The sequence below is a fragment of the Aythya marila genome (genome assembly GCF_965140915.1).
Source record: "Aythya marila genome assembly, chromosome: 4".
NCBI lineage: Eukaryota > Metazoa > Chordata > Aves > Anseriformes > Anatidae > Aythya > Aythya marila.
Genome location: NC_139045.1, coordinates 16,646,868 through 16,672,882, shown reverse-complemented (window position 1 = coordinate 16,672,882; position 26,015 = coordinate 16,646,868). Strand labels below are relative to the sequence as shown.

General features: G+C 35.1%; 1 protein-coding gene across 3 annotated transcripts in view; it reads left to right on the top strand.

The window, feature by feature from the left end:
• Positions 1 to 26,015, top strand: part of SGCZ (sarcoglycan zeta) — a gene marked incomplete at both ends in the record, with an annotated part of 444,952 nt that overhangs the window by 293,381 nt on the left and 125,556 nt on the right. The gene's annotated exons all lie outside the window — the stretch shown is intronic.

Here is a 26,015-nt window from a genome sequence, read left to right as displayed (position 1 = left end):
GCCAGTGCAGGGCCCAGAGGCAGACAGGATTCAAACAGAATTGTTCTTTATGGACACGAATTGTTAAAACATTCCTCACAGATACATCAGAGAAAGGCTATACCAAGTAATGAAAGATATATCCATCAGAGATCATTAAATGCAGTGATCAAGGTCTCACCTCAGAGTCTTTAGAGCTGGGAAACTAGCATTCTGTACTTGTCCTATTTTATTATTTCCCTAATCAAGTAGTGCTGACAGTTGGCAGGACAGGATGTGCTGCTTGACAGACCTTTGGTTCTTGAATTCTTAAAATTTATTGATGAGAGCATTATAATGGTAATGCTTTTGTTCTGTGTTTCCAGAGTTGATTCAGAATTCTTTGAGGGGACTTCTACTTTGGTTTGATAAATCCATAAAATCTAAAATTTAAAATTTATTTAAAATCCACTTTTAAACAAAGACCATGCACCCGTAACTGAATTTGTCCCTTTTTCTGGGGGTGTTACCCAGAAATGTTCCTGTTGTGAGTTTGTTTTAATCTTTCTGAAGCTTTTGTCTCTGGTACATCTTAGAGTGCATCAAAGAAATACATGCAGCCTGCAATACTTGCCAGTGACCTTCTTTATGGACATTTTGGAAGAAGCTACAAACCAAATTGCTCTGGCCATATAAGTCCACTTCTATCACATATACTTTTATTAAGGATTGACAGAAAACAGTGTCTGGGAACAGTTTTCAGCCACCCAAACAATTTCTGCAACTTGCAGCTTTGTCCATCCCCCACCCTCTCAACAAGGATTGGATCTCCTGTCTATATTGAATCTTCTGTACCAGGTATGTACCGTAGACCTGTAATGTGAGCAAAGGAGTCCTCATGTTCAGATTTTCTCTGTGCATGTAGCAAGCTGCTTGGGCTATTCAGCTGGAAGCATTGGAGATCACTGGACCACACAGAGATTATATTTTTAGCTTAGCTGCTATGACACATTATTTTTAACTATTGGGGTGTGAGATAATGTCAGAACAGGATTCTACCCTCCAGGGTATCGTGTATCACATTACTGATAAGCCCTTCACCTACAGAAATATCAGCTATTTGAGAGTGACATGATCTTTCTCCTTAGTCTCTGGCACAGACAAAAAAAAAAAAAAAAAAAAAAAAAAAAAAAAAAAAAGTAAAACTAGTGTTTATAACAATAATAGAACTGTCAAAAATGGGGGGGGGAAGGCAATAGGTGAGCCTTTTAAAAACTTCTTGATTTTTATTTCAGATGAGAGAATATTCTGAAATGACACGTTTCCATTTGTAAGGTGTGCCTTGTTTCTATCCAACTTTTTATTTATATAAATATATATATCATAGGGTTGTTTGAATCTTTTGCTTCTTAATTTTGTTATAGTTATATGCATTATAGGTATATGCATGAGGCATTAAAGAGAAAACATTGGAAAGTAGTGTATAAAAATGCAGTGTTTGTGTTTTCCAGATTTTAGAAACATTACAGCAATGTAATACAAACAGAATAGTGTAATTGGTTTACCAACTTTACCAACTCAAAATACTTCTTATTTTTCAAACTTTTTTTTAATGCAATGAAAACTTCATCAAATTCTATTCCACCATTTTTTCTACTTTTGAGAAGAAAGAAGTGGAAATATTGTTTTAGTCTAGTTTAAAGTAGCTTCAATAGAAAAAGGGAGACTTATTTTTATTTTTTTTTTTTTTTTTTAGAGTTATGATCTGTACATATTTGTGCATGAGAGCATTAACATTCTCTTCTCTTTTGTTTGTCACAGTAATGATCCCTGAACTCAGCCAAGCATAAGATCTTCATCCATGGTTGGCCTTTTGCTGTAGGGAAAAAGAGGCTTTGCCAAGGCATTACCACAGTTATTCTCTGGCCATGCATCTAGAATTCATAACAGAGACTGGATAAATGTGAGGGCTCTGCTTCCATGTGCTTGAGCACTTATATTTTATCAAAAGAATACTCTTTAAAGCTTTGTGTTGCATCTTTGCTCTAAGCTACCTTCTGACCATAGGGTTTCAGAACATTGTTTCTCTGTTGGAATAGATATTTGAGACAAAATTTCATCTGCATTTGCTTCGAACCTTTTCTTAGAACGTTTTCTTAACACCTTTTTCAATTAGGTTACTTACTGTTTGATAACGTGGTATTAGTGATTAATGTACTTTAAAGCTTTTGACATAATTTTATGTCATCCTTTCTATTTCAATATATTTTGAAATAGTAAGGAATGTTTACAAGTTCAAAAACTGGCTTACTACTTGAGGAGCATAAATGGGTGTTATCACCTCTCAGCTGATTTCATAATCAACGTTTTTCATCAGTGACCTGGCATTGATACCAGAGGTTATTATTCATAGGTTGATAGCTGCACACAGAGCATAATAAAAATATTGGATGTGTGACAAATACTGAGGATAACAAATCACTAATAGTAAATTATAACACAATATAGATCAAACATATTAAAAAAAAAAAAAAAGTCATAAAAAGTACTTAAACTAATTTATCTAGGTATACAAACCATTGACCAAGCAGCAGTGTAAGGGATGTTATCTTGAAGGAAAAGAGTTTTTAGAAAAGAGTTACAAATCATAATGGATAACCTGAGCTAGCTGATTAAGACAATACACGCTATCCTGGAATATATTTAAAACAAACAAACAAAATCCCTAACTTTCAATTTCATTTGGGATAGATGTCCTGACAGAAATACTGTAGCTTTCCTTCCATTTCTGCTCCTAAAAGAAGAACAATAAGTTGAAAAGAACTTTAAAGTGAAACTGTGTACGTGCACAGTGGTTTGAAAATGTTTTAAAATGAGGAGCTCGGTTTGTTTCTTGTATTAGAGGGGGGACACTTACTTGCTCTTTAGTTCTACCTTCAAACTTAGTAAACTTTGAGAGATAATTCTCCATCTTGTCAAGAAAAAGAATGCCCATAGAAGTCCTTATGCGAGACTGATGCAAGTGCTTTCAACAAGGAAAAGACTTCATATACTTCTGTATACATTGGCTATGCCAACCCTTAAAGTTTTTGTTTTTTCAGTTGAGAAGCTTGCCATTTAAAATTCTTTGAGCTCTCAGTCTGTGTCGAAAATCTTTACTAAAACAAACAAATAAACAAAAAAAAACTTTACTGTTTTTAATTGCCTCAGTTTTCTCTTAAACATGACCCCATTTAAAAACCAGTGTCAGCTACGAAAATTGTTTACCTTTCCTTCGGGTGCAAAGGAGTAAGTTTCTCCAGATATGAAATGCAGGTACCGCTCCCCAGCTGAAATCATTGCTGTGAACTCCTTAGCTTGTAGTCTTCTATTAAGTGACATAATTTAAGCACATGCATTACGTGATACAACTCCTTAAAACGCATAATATTGAAGTATCTGACATTATTTTAAAATGAATCTACAGCCATCATGTTGTACTGCCTATGCAGTACACTCTTCTGCCTACATCTTCTTGTAAATCTACGAAACAACATACTTTTCTATAAACACAGTTCGTGATCAGTTTATTTCCTGATTTGTGTTCCCCTTACCACTAAACCTGCTGTGTTACATTATGTGCAGTGCTACCATTAGATTTTATAGGATGCTTAGGTGAAACTATTCACCCAGATTCAGTCTCTTCACATATTTTTCTCTTTGCATTTATTTCTATAGAGGAAAAAAATGGCACTTAGAAGTTAATTTTAAAAAATGAAGATCAGGTATACTTATAGAAATAAGAAAAATGCGGTAATAACATAATAACTGTGATGAGTTCTTTGGACTACTACTACTACTTTTTTTTTTTTTTTTTTTTTACAACTATCTTTTCCCAGGATTTCTAGGTTTAAAAATATCATCTAGATTATAAATGGTGCTAAAGCTAAATGTTAATTGATAGATTTTTCTGTCTGATTATACGTCTGCTTATTTAAAGAGAACACCCTCTAAAAATATTTAAACTTTAACCTGACACCTGGCCTAATGTACCTGCCAGACTTTTTTTTTTTTTTTTTTTTTCTGTCTCTACCTATACTGGTTTAGAATGTCAAATAGCTTAGGAAATCATTAATTTTATTTAAAGTAGCATCATTCCTTTATCTATAAAAATAATTCTGATGCTTTGTCATCTTGATGGAAAAGGTTTGGGTTTTGTGCTTTTTTTTCCCTCTGTTTTTGTGGGATAGTGTTGTTTTTACTTGCAAGCATGCCATGTGTTTCAGTGCAAAAAGTTTCAAAACAGTTGGTGGTGATTCCTGTTTGCTACAAAATGTACTCCAAAATTAGGACTGTAACATTGCTCATAAAAGATACTCTCTGTAAATTGCAAATATCTAATCTTGATGCAAAGCTTGTTGAATTACCTAGTGAATAAGTAGCATACTTCAACTGAACAGCACAAAGCATTTCTGGTAAGCTCGTATAATGTGATGGGTTTAAACTGGAAAAATACCCAACTGGAAGATTTATGACACATTAAATTTCAAAGGATATACATCAAAGGAGACTTTGGGTCCTTATTTTACATTTTAGGAATTGAGTTGGCTTTACCCTCTAAATAATTAATACCACTAAGAATTTAACATATGAAATGTTAAATAACAGTTGGCGGTAGTAATGTATTGTTCTGCAGCTAAGAGCATGTTATTCTAGCAACTGGACTTCAAAAGGCATAGTAAAAAAAATTGTATCATCACTTGATCTATTATTATGGGAAAAAGTGACAGATCAAACTCCTGGGTCTCATCACGTAGGTGCTTCTGTGCTGTCAGCTCAGAAAGGTAAAGGCTGCTTCAAATCTGCCTTCTGTTTGTGTGAGCCTTCCCAATGTTCAAAGCCTGCTCCAGGTACACCAGTGAACTGCCTTGCCCTGCAGACTGGCAAGTGGCCAGTACCAAATGCTTCACAGGATGCATTCAGGAAGCCTGTTAATGAATACTCAGTTATTGAAATCCTACCTCTGACTTTCTTTTCTTCAAATCTCTGTTACTAATGACTGGCTTTTATTTTGAATCACAGGGATTTAGTACTGTATTGTGGCATTTTGTTGTGCAGATAAAATTAAAGCTTGAAGAAAAAATGTTTGCTTCTGCGTCTGACTTTCGTTTTCATATCAGGAGACAGCTATTTGGGGCTCTCACTTTTTTATGCACTAGTTTTAGCTTTTATCTCTGCCATGTTTCACCTTACTCATGTCATCTCTAAATATTTTGTTCAACCTTTCTTTGCATGCAAGGTTTTCATTTCTTTAGTCATTCTTTGTCCAGTTTCTGAACTTGTTCCACTTCTGCATTATTTTAATCTCACAGGAAGCAACGCTTTTCAAAAGGTTATATCTCTTCTGTAGTAGTAAATGGGTACAGATACTTCCAATGGAATTTTTGGTTACAAGGACACAGAAATTTTGGTAGAATGGACCTCTGGAATTCCTGTAGCCCAGCCTCTGAGTAAAGTGTTATGAACACCAGGAAGGTTCAGCTGGTGTCCTGACAACCTCCAAGGGTTGAAGCTGCTATAGTCACTCAGTATCACATTTCCACATTGTCCTCCTCTAGCAGAAAATTACATTTTGATGATGTTCAGCCTGGGGCTCACAGGTTGTAATTTGTGATGATGAATATTTGTTGTGTTGCTATTGCTGAAGCTCCACATCTTCATAACTGCTCTTTGGGGAGTTAAAATCTGTGTTATATCTCTCCTTAGCCATCTCTTCACCAGGCTGAACAGTTTCAGCTCCCTCAACATTATTTTATAAATCCTGTGAGCTAGGCTTCTGACCATGTTAGCAGCCCCATACAAGATTTTCTTTGGTTTTAAGCATCAGTCTTGATCTGGTGCAAATATAAAGAACAAAACTGGCCATGTATTCCAGATGTGGGTTTGTCAGGACCAAGTAGAGGGGACTAGGGGTTTCCTTCAGTCTGCTGGTGGCCTTCTTGCTAGTATCACACAATGTGCATTTGCTTTATCCACAGAGAGAGCATGCTGTTGGCTCATGCTCAACCTGCTGTAACCTCCAGTCCTTTTCAGCACAGCTGGTAGGTACTCATAGGTAAACACCTAAGGTATATGAGCACCCGCCTGTGCTCATGCATATTATTCTTACCCAGTGTGCAACTACACGTGTCTCAGCACGAACTGTGAGATTTTTGTTGTCCCCATCATCAAGTTTCCTAAGCAAGCTCTGCTGTTCAGGATTATAAACTTCTCCTCCTCATTTAGCATCATCTGCAGATTTGCTGTGGGTGTGTTCTGTCTCCTCATCCAGCTCTTGAACAAAACTTTGAGCAGTATGGGACTCAACATTGCCTGCGGCACTGTTTGGAGCCAGCTACAATCTGTACAGCAAACTTCTACCTACTTCCCAGGTGGCCCAACTAACAGCATCTTCTTGTTGTTCATGCTTTCTCTGTTCATACAGGAGAGCACTGTGGGAAATGGTGTCAAAAGTAGTTTCCAACATGATCTTTGTCTCCTCATGTTAAGGGTTTTTCTTTCTTAATCTAAAATAAATGGCCTAATTGCAAGACTGTTAACTGCGTAGAGATTTTAGTGTTTTCTTCTCTTTTTCTGAAGTTAAACTCTCAGTTTCTAAATAGTTTCAGTCAGGGCTTAATTTTTTCAGTCAGAATAGGGATGAACCAGGTAAGCATATATCTTTAGCAAAATGCAGTGAAGGTGATAAATGCATATGTGTGTATTAGAATTTAATGCTTTAGACAAGCTTGTCAAAAATTCGATATCAAAAGTGATGAAGCAGTGGAGGGGAAATAATTCTGAATGAAGCTGAGTTCTGAAGCTGGAGGCAGCATACACTGCAAAAAAAAGAGGGCTGTGTTATCAAAGCTTTATTCTGTAACATACACATTTCCTTATAGAAGTCTCTTGCTGACCACTTTGAGCATGAGGGCTTTTAACACCCAGGCTGTTGCATTTACTGAACTATTTCTGCAAGTATATTTGTCTCAGAGGTATTATTAGCCACCCTGAAATTACCTTCTGCTCTTACTGTTTGTGTAAAGTTGACTGAAGTGTTTTCCTAGGGAGTATGGAGATTGAGTATAGCTCAGTATTATAACAAACTTCATGTTAATTGTTAAGACCAGGCTCTATAAGCTAGGTAATTGTTGTACAGTTCTCTATATTTTAAGTTGCTATTAACATCAACCAAAAATAATCTAACAAAATATTCCAAACATGCATTAATGTAAAAGAAAATGTTGTAATGGAATTAATAATGACTAATGTGTAACATGTAGGATTCATTTAATTATTGTTTTCATAAGAGGCATAATATTAGCCTCATTTCTGGTACAGATAGGGATAAGGACTATTTCAAACCAAAATAAAAAACTCTTTGCTTAAAATTCCATTGATTGTCTTCAAAGATAGTAAGGAGAAACACAGGAATAAGGTCTACTGGAGACCCTTACATGTAAGAGGCCTCAAATATAACCAAAATCAATCCAACCAGAGTTTGGAAACATGATAAGTTTAATCAAGATCATTGCTAAACAAGAATGAGGGATGAAAATCATCTCATGTAGTGCAGGAACAAGTGGTATGTCTTCCAAGTTACCGCTCAATGAAAAGAGTTACAGTAATGAAGCTACAATATTGAGAGGACATGCACTAGCATCAGAGAATCATGCTGAGATAAATATGGGTAAGAATCAGAGACCTAACAGGTCAGACTCCATCTTATATTCTCATTTCTAGGATCTAAGGATCTATTTTTTGGTATCAGCCACTTCCTAATCACATCTATTATAAAGCTATGGTGATGCATTGTATCTTGCTTGATAAAACTCATGACTGTGTGGCATTACATAATTTGTACATAAATACAATATCAGGCATTGGCAGAAACTGGGGAAGGGCAACTGTTTTCTGATTCCATTGCTTTAAGTATCTTAAAAAATGCCCTTATTTTTTCCCCCACTTCTATTTCAATGGATTTTTCAATCAGGTTTTGAAGCTTCAGACACAAATGACTTAAGGCTTTCGTTTTTTGTAAGTAGCATTTTAAAACCACAAAAAATATGAGGAAAATATTTAAACTCTTTTTAAAAATTCTTTTTATCTCACATTGTTTGCTTTTTGAAGTCAGAGGGTGGAATGTGCTTCTGTCCTGCTCTGCAGCTAGAATTTGGAGAAGAGTCACAAGTTAACCCTAGGTCAGGAAAAAAATTGGTGTGTGCTTGTTTTGTGTCATCATGATATTACATCTACAAATGCAGTATTTGCTCCTTTTTTTTTCTTTTTTTTCTTTTTTTTTTTTTCCAGTTTGTTCTAGTTTTGACTGGGATAGAGTAAATTTCTTTCCTAGTAGCTGGTATGGTGCTTTGTTTTGGATTTGGGATGAGAACAATGCTGATGACACACCGATGATTCAGTTGTTGCAGAGCAGTGCTAACACTAAGGCAGGGACTTTTCAGCTTCCTGTGCTTACCTGACAGCGAGGAGGCTGGGGAGGATGCACTGGGAGCTGAGAGGGGACATAGCCAGGACAGCTGGCCCAGGCTGGCCAAAGGGATGTCCCACACTGCACAGCCTCATGGTGAACAATAACCTGGGGGGGTTGGCTGGAGGCGGCTGCTGCTGCTGCTCAGGGATGGGCTTGGCATTGGTCAGAGAGTGGTGAGCATTGCATTGCGTATCAGTTGTTCTGTATATACCCTTATCATCATTATTATTGTTGTTATTTTCCATTCCTTTTCTGTCCTATTAAACAATCTTTATCTCAACCAAGGAGTTTTACCCTTTTTTCTGATTCTCTCCCCCATCCCACTGAGGGGGAGTGAGCAAACTGCTATGCAGTGCTTAGCTTCCAGCTGGGTTGAACCTCAACACAGTTTCAGTTTTATTTTCAGGGAAATATATTTTAAGAACAGCAGGGCTATGCAGACTCCTTACAGATTTTATATAATATATAAGCAAACAGTAACTCTGCACCCAGAATGGAAGGAAGAGGGAGACAAAGCTATTTTTATTCTTTTGTGTGTGTCAGTCTTATGTATAGTAATATTTATAACCTTGTCATATTAATCATTCCTAAAACCATACCTTCACCCCCTTTTCAGTATTTCTAGTTAATCATTAGTATGTAGTGTCATTAAAAAGCCATTAATTTTGACATATGCTGATGCCAATATACAATTAAATTAATCTAATAAAACAACATATAATGTATTTCAAACTTGTGATAAATTTAGTTTGTGCCAAGAGGAATAATAAAACAGATGAACTTGACAAAAATTTTTTACTTATTTAAAGCTGGAGGCTGTCTGGTATACCAATGTAGAACAAGTTTGGCATACAATGTATAAGTTAACACCCTTTTTTATTATTCTTGTTTTGGTCAAATTTCTTAGACATGTAAACATCGATTCTAATCTCAGAATGCTAACATATATATTTCAACTCTGAATAAGATAAAACATCAGATTTAATTTTTTTTTTTTTCTGAGAAATGTGATAAAACTACATGTTAGAGATCAGAGGACAAAAAAACAGTCAGGTTTCTGGTAGCTAGTTGTTTGTTTTAACATAGTGTTTTATTTACTACAGAAATACATTAATATTTTGGGTTTTGTTTTGCTGGGTAATTTGATTTCTATCCCCCCCACCCTCAGTGCAGTCTAGTGATGAATTAATTCATCCCAGAATTGCTAAATACATTCTTGAAATCTACTGTGGATTCTTGGTTACAAGAAAACCTATATAGGGTTGCCTATATAGGGTACTTTAGCTAATGCAGCTGTCTTCCTACAGCGGGTGTTGTGTTATAATGCAGATGCTCAGCACTTGTTGATTGTATCTGTCAGAGTTATGCTTATGAGACTAGCTAATTTAAAAGTGCAATTAAAATCTGAAAATACCTTCTGGAAAGGGCAAATGGGATTTGCCTTTCTGAAACTGTCCTCTTGATATAACTGAGTTCATTTAACCCTTTGTGGCATCAAAAGTTAGGAGCTTAGAGATAAAATACTTCGTTTGTGAGATTTAAGTTTAACAACGTTTCGTTTTTCTCCTCCTTCTCATTGTTACAGAAGTTGTTTATCGTAGAGATAGGGATTAATGTGGTACTGAATGTTTGCAAAATCTGGGTTTGTAAAGGTACATTTAGGAGCATAAGGTTAGGATACTTTTAAGTCTGCATATGGTGTCTTATCAGATCAGATAAGATATTACGTTTACAGTCTTTGCACCCATATTTTGGAAAATAAGTTTGCATTATTTTTTTTAATCATTATTTATTTATTTTGATACACTGGAAAATACTACCAACAGCAATGATGGGTTGTCATTATATGGTTCTTGTTCACTGGATGGGGAAAAAAAAAAAAAAAAGACCAAGCATTAGATTTTGTTCTTTGTTATGTTTGTTCAACTTCATTGTAAATCTGGAGCTTTATTAAAACTTGGGGATGAGGAAATGTATTGTGTATACATGCTAAAATGCTGTGTACAGTAAACCTGTTGGCAAAAATCTCAATACCTTTCATCTAACCCAAGATTTCCCTTATCTTAGGTGATAGAAGGCTCCACTTCTTTTTATGCACTTCATGATTTCTGCCTAAGAAGTGAATTTAGAGAGAATTTATCATTTGTTCTGTTCTAAAATGTGTAGCAGTAATTGTGAAGAAGCTTTTCCTTTAACTTACTTTTATTATTTTTTTTTTCCTCTTGCTACTTATTTCTGTCCTATCAAAAGTTGTATTACTGAAATGTGAGTATTAAATCACGGAATAATTGTATGATCTGAGATCAGTCTTTCTTACCTGTGGACATAAAGAATAGTGTTGATTGTATCTGTCATCTGTCTTGTCAATTTGATTTTTTTTTTGACATAAAGAATAGTAGTGAAATAAAGACATAAAGAATAGTAGTGAAATTGAGAAATTTCATGAGACTTGTAAGTGAAAGGAAACAACCCAACAAATGGATATGTATTTTTAATATTTCAAAGCCGTACATATTGTTTAGTGTTAAGGATCTTTTCTTTGTGGTTAGTCTGTGCCTGTTACACTGAAGAAGTATTTTTCTTTGGAAGCAACTAAGATACTCAGCCTTGAAAAATATACCTGTGAGTGCTTTTTCTTTTGAATTAAGATACATCTGGGGTGATATGTCTTGGAAAACAGGTATGAAAGGGTGAGGTTTAGACACTTGAGAAGTAAAAGTGAGTTGACATACATACGTTTCTCTTCATTTTGTATTTTTCTTTAGTGAATCATTAGACACAGAATGCTTGCCTAGAGTTTCAGGAAGTGATAGGAGTGATAGGTTCACTGTAAAATATTTTTTATATTTATTTCACTAGAGCAAAATGCCCTCATGTTACATATGGTCATTTATTTAAGATCATTTATTTAAGACTTGAAAGATTTGGGGTTACTTTATTGTACTATAGCACTCTTTTTTTAATGTATTTTTTCCCCTCATACCTTTCATTTTCTTAGTGTATCTTCTCAATATTCTGAGGAAACCTCTGTACACAGAAAATAGTTAGAAATGACCACAAGAGCATGTAGTCTGACCTCCTAGTAAACAGCTGAGTTTCTTTCACAGTGGTTTTAAAAAAAAAAATCAAATTGACAAAAGACAGATGACTGAACTATCACTGTAGTGAAGGATAATGACAGATCAAAGGAAATGTGTGATGGTTCACACTGAAGAGCGGGTATGCAAAGAATAAAATTTCTCAAATATTTTTCTCAAAAAAAAAAAAAAAAGTGGGGAAAAATCAGTGTTGTTTTTTGTTTTTTTTTTTGTTTGTTGTTTTTTAACTTCTCCTGCCCAATCCAACCCTCTCTTTCTTCATTCTCAAGCCTCTTTCAACATACGGAATTGAATATATTTTTGTTAAGGTGAAGAGGGCAATATCTTGGTTATTTTCCTCAGCACCACACCACTGCTTGCTCACTCTCCCCAGGTGAAAGGGGGAGAGAATCAGAAAGGTAAAAGTGCAAGAACTTGTGGATTGAGATAAGGACAGGTCACTAGGGAAAGCAAAAACCATATGCAAAAGCAAAGCAAGAGAGGGAACCTATTCACTGCTTCCCATCAGCAGGCAGGCATTCAGCCACTTCCAGGACAGCAGGGCTCATCACATGTAATGGTTTATTGGGAAGATAAATGCCATCACTACCAATGTCCCCCCTTCCTCCTTTTTTACCCCAACTATTATTTCTAGGCATGATGCCATGTGGCATGGGATATCCCTTTGGCCAGTTTGGGTCACCTCTCTTGGCTCTGTCCCCTCCCAGTTGCATCCCCAGCCTCCTTGCTGACTGGGCAGCACAAGAAGCTGTAAAGTGAAACATCAGTGTGCTACCATCAAAAATATGAAACACAGCACTGTGTCAGCCTCTATGAAGAAAATGAACTCTACCCAGCCAAAGTCACAACACTTCCTTTGATTTCTCTAATGGTCTGTGCTTATATGCATTTTTCTAATTGGTGGATCGTCATTAAAGAATCCAATTTTATTGCTAAAACTTGCATTTGTCCTGAATCTGTGCTCTCTGGATAGACTGTGGTGTGTTTGCTTAGCAGAACTCATCTGTCAAAGCCTGTCACTACTCTCAGGAGACGCCACATCCCAACTCTTTTTTGTTTTCAGTCTGCAGCCTGTTGTTAGCCCAGTTTTTAGGACCTTCTTTCCTGTATCTTCTGTCCTCTGTATAAACAAGTATCATGCTCACCCTTCTGTGCATCATGAAGAATATGAGTGAATGAATTTATTACAGTTTTGATCTGAATAATCGATTGCATGTGTAATTGCTCTACAGAATACCTTACGTATGTAATCTCAAATTGCCTGTTTGCACAATATTAATCACATTGATTCCAGCACTCTACTAATTCTGCCATAAAAGGGGAGAAACAAACAAAGAAACAAACAAAAAACCCATATGGGTAATGTTAGTTATGCAGACAAAGAACAAGTACCTTGTGTTTTTGCAATTTTGTCAGGGTTTCACCACTCACTGAGACAGTGATTTTATATTACTGAAACAGTTTAGGCAAAACATTTGTGTAGGGTCTTAAACCAACTAAATGTATATGCATTTTGGTGATCAATGAAATAGGCAATAAATGTGGAAACTGACATCATATAATAAATACAATAATACTATTTGTATTCAAAGGCTATGTTAGGACAAATTATGATGCTTACCATTGCTGAATGGACAATCACTGAAATTTAACTCAGAGATACTCTTCATCTCTTAAAAGCTTCCTTTGTTGTCATTGCTTTTAATTTATTTATTTATTTATTTTAATTTAAAAGCTGTCCGGGAAAATATGCAGAGATATGCAAAAATATGCACTTTGATTTTTGTAAAATAGTATTTGAAAACAAAATTTCCATTTCTCTAGAAATAAACTCAGTAAAACATAAACATAGATTTTTTTTCTGAAGAAAAATATCGTAATTCCAACCTATTCTACTGTCATGTATTTATTTTTAGTATGTGTGTCTTAGATACTTGCAGCATGAGCTTAAAAGAGGCTTCAATGCATTTCGTACAAAGGCTTCAACAAAAAAGGCACAAATCCAGTTCTGCACCTTGTGAAGATATGTACTTTTTTTAATGGCCTTTGCATGGAAATCTTAAAATAATTGTAGAAAATGACAGGAAGAGATTTCCAAAAGCTACTTGTTTTGCTTCTGCTACAATATGGCTTTAACTGTTCATCATTCTTCAGAGATGTGTATCCAAAAAGTTTATAAAAATCTTCATGGATAGGTGTTACAAAACCATACAAAATTTTTCTGTTCTAGTTCTTAGAGTCAAAATGCTCTACTAATAATGACCTGATTCTCAGTTTCCTCAGTTTAGGTTCATTGTTTATTATCTAATTTTCAGTGGATACAAAGAAAGTGTTTTCATATTTTAAGATTATTATTGTGTGTGCCTCTTTAATTTCTCTTCTCCAGTCTGAACAACACCATCAAGTTTTAGCATGTTTAACATGTAACTGCATTGTCCGTTGTTGTGTCTCTTTCCTTGCTTTGCATCTCATTGATCTTCCAGCTGCCTATAGAATTTTTTTTATTATCTATTCTGGTATAGATTTTATGGTATTTTAATAGTTCAAAGTAAGTTGATCCTTTTGCTATTATTTTGTCTTCTAAAAGATAGATACCAATTCTGCCTTTCTAGTTTTCACCTTTGCAGTTTGCCCTCATCCATCCTTTACAAAGACTGTGTAATATACAGCAAGTATGCTGTGTAACTGGGAACCACACAGTAAAAACTAATGTGGTAAAATGTGACTGGTTCAGTAGAAAATAGCAATTTGTGCAAGGGATCCAACGGCTACGATATAGGTATGCATATTTGTTTATTATTAATTTGGTCTCCTGAACCACGTGTATCCCCGATACACATGTAGTTCAAAGATAGTCAAAAGAAAGCTATCTTACAAACTCTTGCTTTTAGGTCTGTAGGCTGCTCAATGTTGATTCAGCAAGCTCTAGAGCATCTGCTCATCCACTTTGTGGAGATGACAGTAGCACACTGGTGTTCTCATGCCTTCAGTGATTCTGGCACCTCAGGTCTTTATTTCTATGAAGAGGCAGTGTAGATGAGAGAGGATATTGCACGGTTTGGATGGATGGAAATGAAAATTCCTGGGGAAGACTGTCAGGAGATGGAGAATTTACAGAGGCAAGAGAGCATAGCTTGAGCATAGTCCCTTGACTATGAGCTGTCACTATGGCTGCGGATGTGATGACGCTGAATATTCTATTAGACTTAAGAAGTTGATCCTGCCATTGGGAAGGAAAGATGAAAAATGGTGTCAGTATTTATTTAAAAAAAAAAAAAAAAAAAAAAAAAAAAAAGAAACAAGAGCAACAGATGAGACAATTCAGAAAAGTACTAATGAAAGTAGAAAGTAGAAAGAGGAAAAAGAAAAATATATTGAACTATAGCTGGTTTTTGTGTAATACAAAAGAATTAAATCAGGAGCTGGGGGCATCTATGTGAGCTGTCTACTGAGCTCAAGACCTTTATTATTTCAAGTAGTATGGGAAGCAGAAGAACATGTGAGTTCTCTGTGGTTTGAGAGTATTCTGGTGGTGCATGTGCACTTGTTACTTGCTGTGGGACTTGCTTGTGCTGCAGATCACGCATTGATTGGGACCTTTCTGTTCCTTTTAGAGACTGTTGCTGCACTTTGAACAGAACTTCTGGTTTAATTTCGTCCAAAAGGAATTCCCTTCACATGCAGAAAAACTGCCCCACAGTCTGAGCCAACATGGAGTAAGTGGGGAAATGAGGGATTGCCGCACTCAACTGCTTTGAGTTATGTCAGTTTTGTAGACACGTTAGCTAATCATTTATGGCTTGCAGATTTTGGCTACCACAGGATAAGATTCAGTTTACTCAGCTCATTTGAAAATACCTAGCTTATACAAGTATTCTTAAACACTTTCATCCCTTCAGCCCTTCCCCTGCAGGATCTTAATCTTTATCATTTTATCAATGGTACTCCAATTAAAGCAGGGAACCAATTATGTTGACCTTTTGACAGAAGAAGAAAATTGAAAAAGAAAAGGAAAAAAAAAAAAAAGAAGGCATCAAAAATGTTGATATTCTTGAGTATTTATCAGGAGCTTTTCTTCTCCTTTGGGTAAATGGGTTCATTAAGGAGCTACCACTCTAATTCTTTTTTCCCCTTAGGCAAGTCTCCCAGGAGATCTTCTGAGAGTCCTTTTACTGAATTTTGCCTTCTTGAAATAGATTGCCTTTAGTTTGAGTTATTTCCTACCTAATCTAACTTCCAAGAATTCTATCCTATTGTGAGCAATCTCAAATGCATTACCTCTTAATCTTCACATTCTTAGCTGTTTCTTTTTTATTAATTAGGGACTGGTTCAGTACCTCATAGTTCTTTTCATGGAAGTGTTTCATGAGTTTCTTTATCAGACTGCCTGCTTTATTTGGAGAGAGTGTCAGTATCCTATATTGTCATTGAGAACAATAGTGTTCTGGACTACTTTTCACATAAATTTATCATCCGTTTGGTCCTTCAGGTCTGGGAGGGAAATTATAAAGTGACACCATAATTGACTTATATTTTGTTTATAATTATTATTATTTATAACCATTTGCACTCTTTTAAAGGCAGGAAGACAGAACTTATGATCTCAGAACAAGGCCATTCATTTAAGCTCCCTTACTGCTTGTTCTCAACAAGATGTATAATATGAATTTGAATTCTTGAATCTACTTGAATCTCTCCATAGATTTTTTTTATTATTATTTCTGTTATTAAAAATGACATGAATTAATAATAAAATGGCTGGTGAATTTTAGTATAGTTGAGTTTTAAATATATTTAGATTTCAGAGGACAGTAGGTAGTTGTGGTTCTCATTATTCAGGGTGTGGCTGCTTTTTCTCCAGTGCTGGAATAGGTTCCTCATTTGCTTTTAGTGACAGGACTATTGGCTGCTTCCCTAATCAGGTGCTTCTCTGGAGGGTGTCCTCTTTGTTCTCCATTACTGGTACTTCTGCACTCCCTAGCAGCTGGCCACGTTCTTTTTCACTGGAGGTCTTTATGCCTGGCACATTACTGATGTCCTTTTAATCATTTGGAATTTTTGACTTCATCATTTTGCCTATAGATCTCCTACCAGTTTACTAAAGTATATTTGCAGGGATTGTTTCATTCCTGGTATCTGTTTTTAGGAGTGCATAGGTCTATGTTCCTTTAGAGCATAGACTGTGGGTTCAGTCTGGGTTCCAGACTGAAGCTATATGGACACAGCTTCAGGTAGTCACTCTGTATCCACCCAGTATCTTCATAGTTAACCACTGAGAAAGATATAATGACAGAGATAACTCTGATGCTGTCCTTTTAAAGGGCTGAATTGTGGTACTGAACTATGCTTCTTATGCCTTCTCCAGTCGTTCTCTTAAATTACCCTGTTACAAAAGTCAGCGGGATGCTGAACTGTTAATTCACACACACATAGTTTTCATGGTCCTTCAGTGATCAGGAGTTTAGCCATACCATGGGAAGTTTGTGATGCAAGAGAATGCACTATAATCCATCAAAATGAGGCAGTAATTTATGTATTTATTTAATGAGTCATCTTAAAATTATTTTCTTTACAAGACTTCCCCCACTTGGCAGCACTGTTGATAGCTCAGCATGGTAAAAAAAAAAAAAAAAAAAAAAAAAAAAAAAAAAAAAAAAAAACTCTGAGAAGCTATTTGCAAGGATTTGGTAGATCTGTTGATAGTTGTGGTTATAGGTTATAATACGCTTCAAAAAAAAATAAATTGTAAGATAGTTATGATTTTTAATCCTTTTGTATTAAAGAGAAGAACTTGAAGCTATCAATTACGAGTGTTTTCATGAGCAGGTGGTTAGATAAAAGGAAAGTTATTTTCAAGCAACTTTGTGGTATTTACTGCACTTTCATTTCCTTTGCCCTGATAGCAAGAGATGGATCTCTGCAGCAAGCTACTTTGCTCTTAGTCTCATTTATTTTATTGAGCGTATCAGTAGAGCAAGGTGTTGCGTGTTGAAAGATGTGTGGTGGCTGTTTTGGAAAATATGCAGTATTTGTATTGGAATACAAAGTATTGTTTATAAACCTAGACACTATGAAGACTGCAATGTTAGATAGCTATATTTCTTGAAAAGTAAAATTCTGAAACTGTCGAATTTATGCAACATTTTTTTTTCTTACTTGAAAATAAATTCTGCAACGATAGTAAAAGATTGTTTATCCTGACTTGAAAATTGATTAATTCTGATTGTTTTTTTCTGTATTGTGAGTGAATAAGCAGTATAATAGCTACTACTTACTGATTTTTTTTTACATTTTTTTTTTTTTTTCCAACAAGAAAAGCATACTTGGTGAACATAAGTGCCAGTCCAGAGAATTACTGAAGGATGTGCTGGACTATAGGCACTTTGATACCTTATCTGTGTTTGCTCAATAGTTTATTGTAATTTAGGCTCATGCATAAGTAGTTTCTGAAGAAAAAGAATACAGAGTAACAGTACAATAAAATTATCTAAGATAACATAGGGTAAGAAAGGACCTTTTTGATCATTTCACCTAGCTGATACTTTAAGTAACGCTGAGATGATTGCATCCTCTTAACATTGTTAAATTGTATCTTAAAATTTCTTAGGTGGCTTGCCTAGCTATTCTCAACAGATGGATTTCTTTGGGTTCTATGATCTGAATCAGAGAATATTTTAAATCTAGGACTAAGATCTACGGACAAGAATACTAACTTGAAAGGTTTAACTTAAAATAGTACTCAGTCTCTTATGCTGAAGCCACATGGATTTTCTGGTAAAACTGAAAGCTCTGTTAAGACAAAATGTCATGGTATTAATGGTATGGACTTGTGGAATTATTTCTTTATTTTCCAATAAAATTGTCATTATTTATGCAAGCTGGATTGCCAGCTGAGAAGAAGGCAATCATTAGATTAATGTGGTATCTACATTTATTGTTTCTAGTTGAGTCAAGGTAAGGAGAAAAAACAAGTTGGCCTTATGAGATACAGAGTAAATACTCTGAGTACAAAAAGGAGTTATTTTCCAGCAGGTTTGTGGAATACAATCTTCCAATTCATTTGTTCTGATAGAAGGTATCTGATTCCAAGCACATCATAAATCAATAATAGAACAATAGTGCAAAAAAAGCAGGTATGCTGGAATAAATATGTGAGGTAATGCTTCTCTGCTTAGCTACAGTAATTTCCTATGTTCATATGTTGTGGTTGTTCTGGTTGTTTTATTCTGGTTGTTTCATTCTAAGACATGGATGAACTAAAGGCAGACAGACCAACAGGAGGCATTATGGCTGAAAAGGCCATACAAGGAGCTGCAATGGACCTTGATTATTTAGTCTAAGCAATAATCTGGAGGGTTAAATAGAAGTAAAGTGGTTGCATTACAGCATTGGAGGCTCAGGTTATGGGTTAAGAAAATATTTTGAAATGTAAAGATAGCTTAGAAAGTACAATATACCTAAAAATATATATAAAAAAATAAATATATGTATAAATATATATCTATATATCTATATCTATATCTATCTATCTATCTATATATATACCTAAAATACCTAAAGAAGGTATACAATCTGTCTTTAAGGAAAAGAAAAAAAAAAAGAAAACCTAAGCCATTATGTCAGGAGCACTTAAGCTATAGCTGAATTTTCAGTAGTGCAAGACAATAATAGCCTTTTGCAAAACCTTTCAAATAAGTCCACTACTTAATTCAGTACATGATTTATAAAGTTCTGAATGGGAATAAATGCTGCTGAAAAGGTCCTTCCTTTCTTTCTTTGCTGCCCCAGTTCTTCCAGTACTGTGATGCACGGTCCAGAATTATTAGGAAGCTATGTAAGTGGAAGTGAAATGAACTAAACTTGTACTAGGGATGGGTGAATATTTTGTCATAGCTTTGTTTCATAGAAAACAAGATTGAAATAATTAAAAAAAAAAAAATACAATCTTTGCAAGAAACATTATTCTTTAGTTATACATGTAAATCAAAATATATGGATGTAGAGGAACTGGCTCATTCTCTAGTTCAGTTGTCTTTAATGTCTTCTTTTCTTCTGATTAGCCACCCTCTTTTGAAACAGTTCTGAAGTATTTTTACGTTTAAATGAGCAAGAGCACATGGAGTTTAGTGGCTCAAATGTTGAAAGTTTGCTCTTGTCAGACAGTGAAAGGCAAGTGCAAAAATAAGAAAACCATGAGATCCCATCAATATGCAACCTATTTTGTGTATGTGACTGAACTGTAACACATTTCCACCCAAACCATAAATAGTATTTTTAATTCTCAAGTTATCATTAGTTTACCATCAGTCTAACATTAGCTCAGTGTAAGGTCTGGAATGTAAAAGTGCTAAAAATCCTTTGCAGAGACTCCTAGAGAAATGGAAGAGCCTCTGGTCTAAAATTTTAATTGTAAGCCTCATGCATACAAACAAACTTTAGCAGTGTACAGATTTAGAATTGTTTCATAAAAGTAAATATTTGTCAACAAAGATGACCTCTATTGTACAAATAGCGCATTTGTTTATTGTCCTTCAATGTCAGCATGCTAGACAATCTGTAACTTTTCATTGCTCTTTCTGAAGTCAAGCAACCACTTAGTTGAGAGGAAAAAAAATGGGGGGGGGGGGGGGGGGGGGGGGGAAGATAATATGTGATTACATTTTCAGTACGACTAAATTAGCTTCTTCAGGACATGGTGTTGAAATTACAACCAAGCCTCAAAGGCACGGAAGGAGGCTGAATAACTGTGCAATTTATGTAGACTAAATAAACACATGCATACACACACATCCAATAATTTATTATTAGTCTAATTAAACCATTAGCAGTCTTGTCAAAATAGTATTAGTCCAGCTAGAGTAATACCCAAAACATGCAATTATTAAAGCTTGTTCACAGTAATGATACAATTAAAACTGACACCCACTTCTGCTATCCAGTCTTTATGCTGGTGTTTGGTTCACCCTTCCTGTGTATAATAATGAGTCATTATCATTCTTCAGCAGAAGCAGTATGGTGTTGGTGGTGGGGGTTTCTTCCACCTTGCTCTTGGGTCCATCTTCTATTATTTCTACATTTGCTGACATAATTCAATTGCTTCATTATTTTTGTTTTTATTTTTTTCTACAGTGCTTAAACTATGTATTTTAGCCAAGTAATGAACTACTCATCTCACTGGGATCAGTACAGTTTAAATATTTTTTCCAGATTGGAAATTAGTTTAAAATGATTTATAGTATATTTATTACTTGAAAACTTCATATGTAGAAAGGAAGAGAGAAAAGATGACAAGTAGAGGAAATAATGCTTCTGGATTTACCACTTCTCAGTGTTTATCTCTGGAAGAAAGACAGACCTTCTGCATCTGTTTTATGTTCCTATTTACCTACCTTTACCTAGTTTCTGGTGTTCTGTAACCAAATCTCCATAGACCTGGAACCTTTCTAGCTCTTACTTGCTAATTTTGCCAGTGATTACGGTGGGAAAACAAACAAACAAAAATGCCATTCCCTGACCCTATTTTATGCTTCTATTTTATCTACGTGATGTATGGAATTTTAAGTAGTGCACAGCATTTTCTGACTTGTTAAAGATTGATGCTATGAGTTTGAATTGGGATGGAAATGGCTTTATGTTAGTCTGACTACAGATTAACTCAATCATAGAATTTTCATTTTAGTGACGGATCTGTGCTGGCTACCAGAGTCATTGAGAAAATTGTTTCATTTCACTGCTGTCTTCATGGGTTTGCAGCAGTGTGTGGGAACACAACAAAACACCAGACCCTTCGTGTTACTTTTCACTTCAGCTGTATTACTTCACTTCAGCTGCAAGTGAAGATAAAAGGGTTAGGAGTTTCAAAGCAGAAAGGGCTGCAAAATGACATGATGTTCCATGTCAGCCTTAGATGATTAAAAGATTTTGGGTGATTTGTGGCTTTTTAATACTTTACCTATTTTGGAAAATAGTTTAGATGGCATAAAAATCTTGGTAGACTCATTCTGGCACGTTGACGTAACAAAACATTAAAGAAAATAATAAAACAGAGTATGCTTCCAAGTAAAGAAAAGAAAGTTTCATGTCCAAAAGCTTTAGCGATGTTGGCTTTCTGCTTTGCTTTTTGTTTGTTTGTCTTTTATACTGATTGGTCTAAACTTCCCATCCTTCTCACCACATAGTTTCTATCAAAACTATTAAATTCTACTTGATTTTCAACAGGGCTGAAAATCTTAAATAGTTGAAATGTTGGATGCATGGGGGGAGAGAAAAATGGCAGTGTTAGATCCTATATTTCTCTGTATTGTTTAAGAACAAACAGTTCATAATGTATTGTTTAAAAAAAAAAAAAAAAAGTAAGAAGATTGTACCTTAATCTGAAATATGATGTGAGGACAGACCATGTGAAATTCTGTCTTTTTCATATGATATCGAAGGACACATCAATGTACAAAAGAAAAGTGACATAGCTATCCAGGCCAGAAAACAAAATCAACTTTTGAGCAAGTGAGATGCATTTGATCCTATTAGCTGATCTAGAGAGGTATGTTTTCTGTTCATATAAGCACGCATAGACTTTTATTTTCATTTCAAGTTTACTTTCATAACTGAAGAATCCAGGCTGTGCTTTACATGTTTAAAAATCATAAGGGTACTATCTATTCAGAATATTCTATTTCCACTTAGGTTGCATAGTAGTCTGACTTTTATTCCTTTTTAACAGCTTTTCCAGTTAAAATCTCATTGTCAGTACTGCCTTCCCACAGATTGTATAGGTTTTTTTCCTCAGTCAACATGTATCCCTCAAACATTGTTGCACTGTACTATATATTTCTTCCTCCACTCTTCCCCGATGATATCTACTGCTGGCTGTCATTTACAGTCTTGGTTATTATTTTCAGCAGATGGATGAAGGCAGATATTTCCATCAATCCAGATTTTTGCCATTCCAGTGCTTTTTCCTGGATATCTTGCTATCAGCTTACAGTTACTGATATTCACAGTTACCTTTCCTTGCAAACCAGGAAAACCCCCCTCTGTTTTCACTGCTGATGCCTCTACCATTTATCAGTTTGTTTGTTTATTTACAGGAATGTAGCTGACTACATTTTTTTTCTTTATACATCCATGCCCAAACACCATTTTCCTCCAGCTGGAATTGTGCTCCAGCTCTGTTTATGGAATACAGCCTTTTGTGTGTGTGTGAACACAATACCAATAATTTTGTCATCTTCCTCCTAACCTTTCATGTATCTCTTCCATTTTATCCACAACGTGTCTGCTAGTGTCTTTATCTTCCCAGTTATCCCCATCATGCTCTCTGACCCTCCACATTATCTGCTTTTTGTACCATAACAGCAAATCCAGTTTTCTTTTTCTCTGTTTCAATATCTCACTGGTTTCATTGTTTCAGCCACCTTTCTTATAATCTCTCACCATCTTTTTTTTTTTTCTTCCCCCATTTGCATAGCACATTCATACACTTAATGTTTCATCTGTGCTATTTCATAGCACTGCAACCATAACATCCAGATTCCTTCTCAAGTTTAGCCTCTGCAAAAATGCCTGCAATCATTGAACATGTATTAATTTGTTAGTACTTCGGGTTTAAGTACTTTGTTTAAATACTTTTACTTTGTTTAAATGTTGTTTTACCCTTACTGCATGTTTTGTGCAGTGCTTCCCTCTTCAGACTGTGAGCTTTCAGACAGAATTTCTTTCAGACAGAATCTGGATTTAAAAGATCTCTACGTTATAAGAGTCCTTTGGTGCCTACTGACTATCATTTGAGATGCATGATAAATTACTGGAGAGTCTATCAGAACTCTGTTCTTGACTCAATGAGAGTTTTAATTCCTGAACTGCAGTATCACACTCTCCTTCTTGTTCTCTCCAGGCCAGGAATATTGAATTCTCTGATCTTTAGTAGTAGCATTTTTTGCCTGGCAGTTACAGACGTTCCGCATAACCAGATGTAGCAACATATTGGATTTGCCTTTTCAGTTATAAAATGTGTTTATATCTGCATCAATAAATCGGTATCTATTTCATTTTAAATATATATTCGCTGCCAAATATGCAACATGATTGTTGTCTTTTCTCAGGTTACTTTATCCTATTATGATTTTGTATGCTATTCCTATAGCACATATAAAAAAAACTGGGATTGTTGAAATTTAGAATTAATGGGCATTAGTGCGGATTGTGCATGGAAAAGCAATGTATGATATCTTTACCTTACTTTCTTCTCAAAAATAGCCACCACTGTTTCATATCCCACTCTGTTATAAAAAACTCAGGTATTTGTAAGCTTTCTATATAAAACCATTTTTATAGAGATCTTTTATTTTATTTTTTTAAGTCAAAAAAGCATCTTTTTTTTTTTTTTAAACTATCATTTCTTTAAGGAGTATTATTTTATAATTCAGTTGTCAGTTTGATGCAAATAGCATTTTTGCCAGTAAAAGTAAAGCAGTTCTTGGCTTAATATAATCAATTATAAGCTTTGCTAAAGATTATATGAACTCTTGGAGCTAAATTTCTGCTAAATTTAAATTTTTCTGCTAAACGTCTGCTAAATTTCTCTTGGTGCCACAACAGTTTAAGTACATTCTGTAGCCTTAGCAGTAGCTTTTGTTGTTCCATATTTTGTTTACTTTGGAAATTTGTATTTATTTTTTTTATTTATTTATTTTCTATATTTATTTTTATATTATTTATAGTTATTATTTATAGTTATTATTTATATTTTTATGTATGTATTTATTTTATTTACTCTGGTAGTTTCTGGCTGTGTAGTCAGACAGCTAGGCTCATGCTTTCATAACTGACATGTGAATGCATGATTTCCAAAAGTATGTTCTTTACAGATCTGTCATAGCTTGCAAAGCAGTCTCACACTCTGTCTTCATTGTGTTTGGGAAATTATATCAGCTAAATTGCATTGTGTAAAATGCAAATTATTTCTTCTTTTAAAGTGCTAACATTATCAGAGTTCTACTTCAGATACTGTGGTATCAATCAAATACCAGCCATGTTGGCGTCATTATTTGCTTTAGACAGGGAATAGCTACAGTGGCTACAGTATCTTTGAAAAGTATAAATGTGTTTAATTCAGTGCCCTCTTCCAGCTCCAGCTATAGCAGCTGGTGACACTGCCATCCATCTGCGCAGGACTGCCCAGCAGGTGGAGGTTACTAGTTTCGCAATTCAGCCAGCAGTGAGAAATGCAAGTTCTCACTGTTCTGCTGCAATAGAGCTAGTAACTGCTTCTAAGCATTTAATCAGCAATTAGGTTACTTTTGCTAATTTTGCACTTAAGTAGATCAAGTTGAATTCCACTGGCTGCACATCTTCTGTCATAAATATAGTAATAGACCTCTAGGGATAATAAGTTTTGAATCTCTCAGTGTGCAAAGTGATCCTGTCCCTAAGTATCAATCAAGTTTCAGTGTTTGTCCAGTAAGAATATGCTGTTCTTATATGTATATATCTTAGTAAGCATTGGATCATTTAGTTGCCTTGTTTCATCCAGCCTTTTGCAGTGGCCCTTTTTAAATTTCCATCTAGATCAAAACAAAGAGCGTTTTGAAGTTCTTTTCACCATCAACACACTTTTAGTAAACATGAGGAGCTACTAATAAAAGGAAACCTTTGTCTTTCTTCCTACAGAATATTTTCCTCTGTATGTTTTTTCAAAGTATAGAAACGACATCGTGTTTTTCTAATATTACACTACACATAATCAATTGCTTTAGAAAATATTACATTCAGTCTTTAAAATAATCAGTTGCTTGGCTTAGAAGATGTAATTCAAAATCTAGCTTCACCTCCACAATAAAGGTCACTTTTGTACCCTTGCAGAAGGTCCAGCCAAGGAATATTGTGTGCAGTTCACCACTAGGTTGCACAGTTAAATACCACAGTTCTAGGAGAAGTTTTGTCTGTATTTTGTCTTGCTCCTGTCAAAATGAACAGGAGGGCTGGGTTCAGTGAAAACTTTAGCAGAAACTGACTTCATGTGAACTTTTTCATAGGCCCACTGAAATTCCATTCTTAGACACAGGATGGTAGTGTTTCAGAAAAGCAAAATAAATACATCATAGAGAGAGAGTTCAGAGTATTTTTGTACGGCAAATCTTCAGAGATTCAAAAACATAATAATAACAGGGTAATCTTATATTGGACTAGATTTTTGTGTATAATTGTATCTGTCTCCATTTTACTCAAAACTGGTTGCCTGGACTCTCTAGGTGTCTTCAGTCATATTTCAGTTTGCCAGCATCACAAGCCTTGCTATGCTTTGGCTACTAACCATGAAAAAGAATTTATTTTCATGAAAAATGTGCTTTTGGGTCATTGGTTGATGATAAAATAAAACTTAGACCTTTCATTATTGTTTTTTCCATTTCTGTAAATCTGGTAGTCCTTCCTGTTATCATATGGCTGTACAC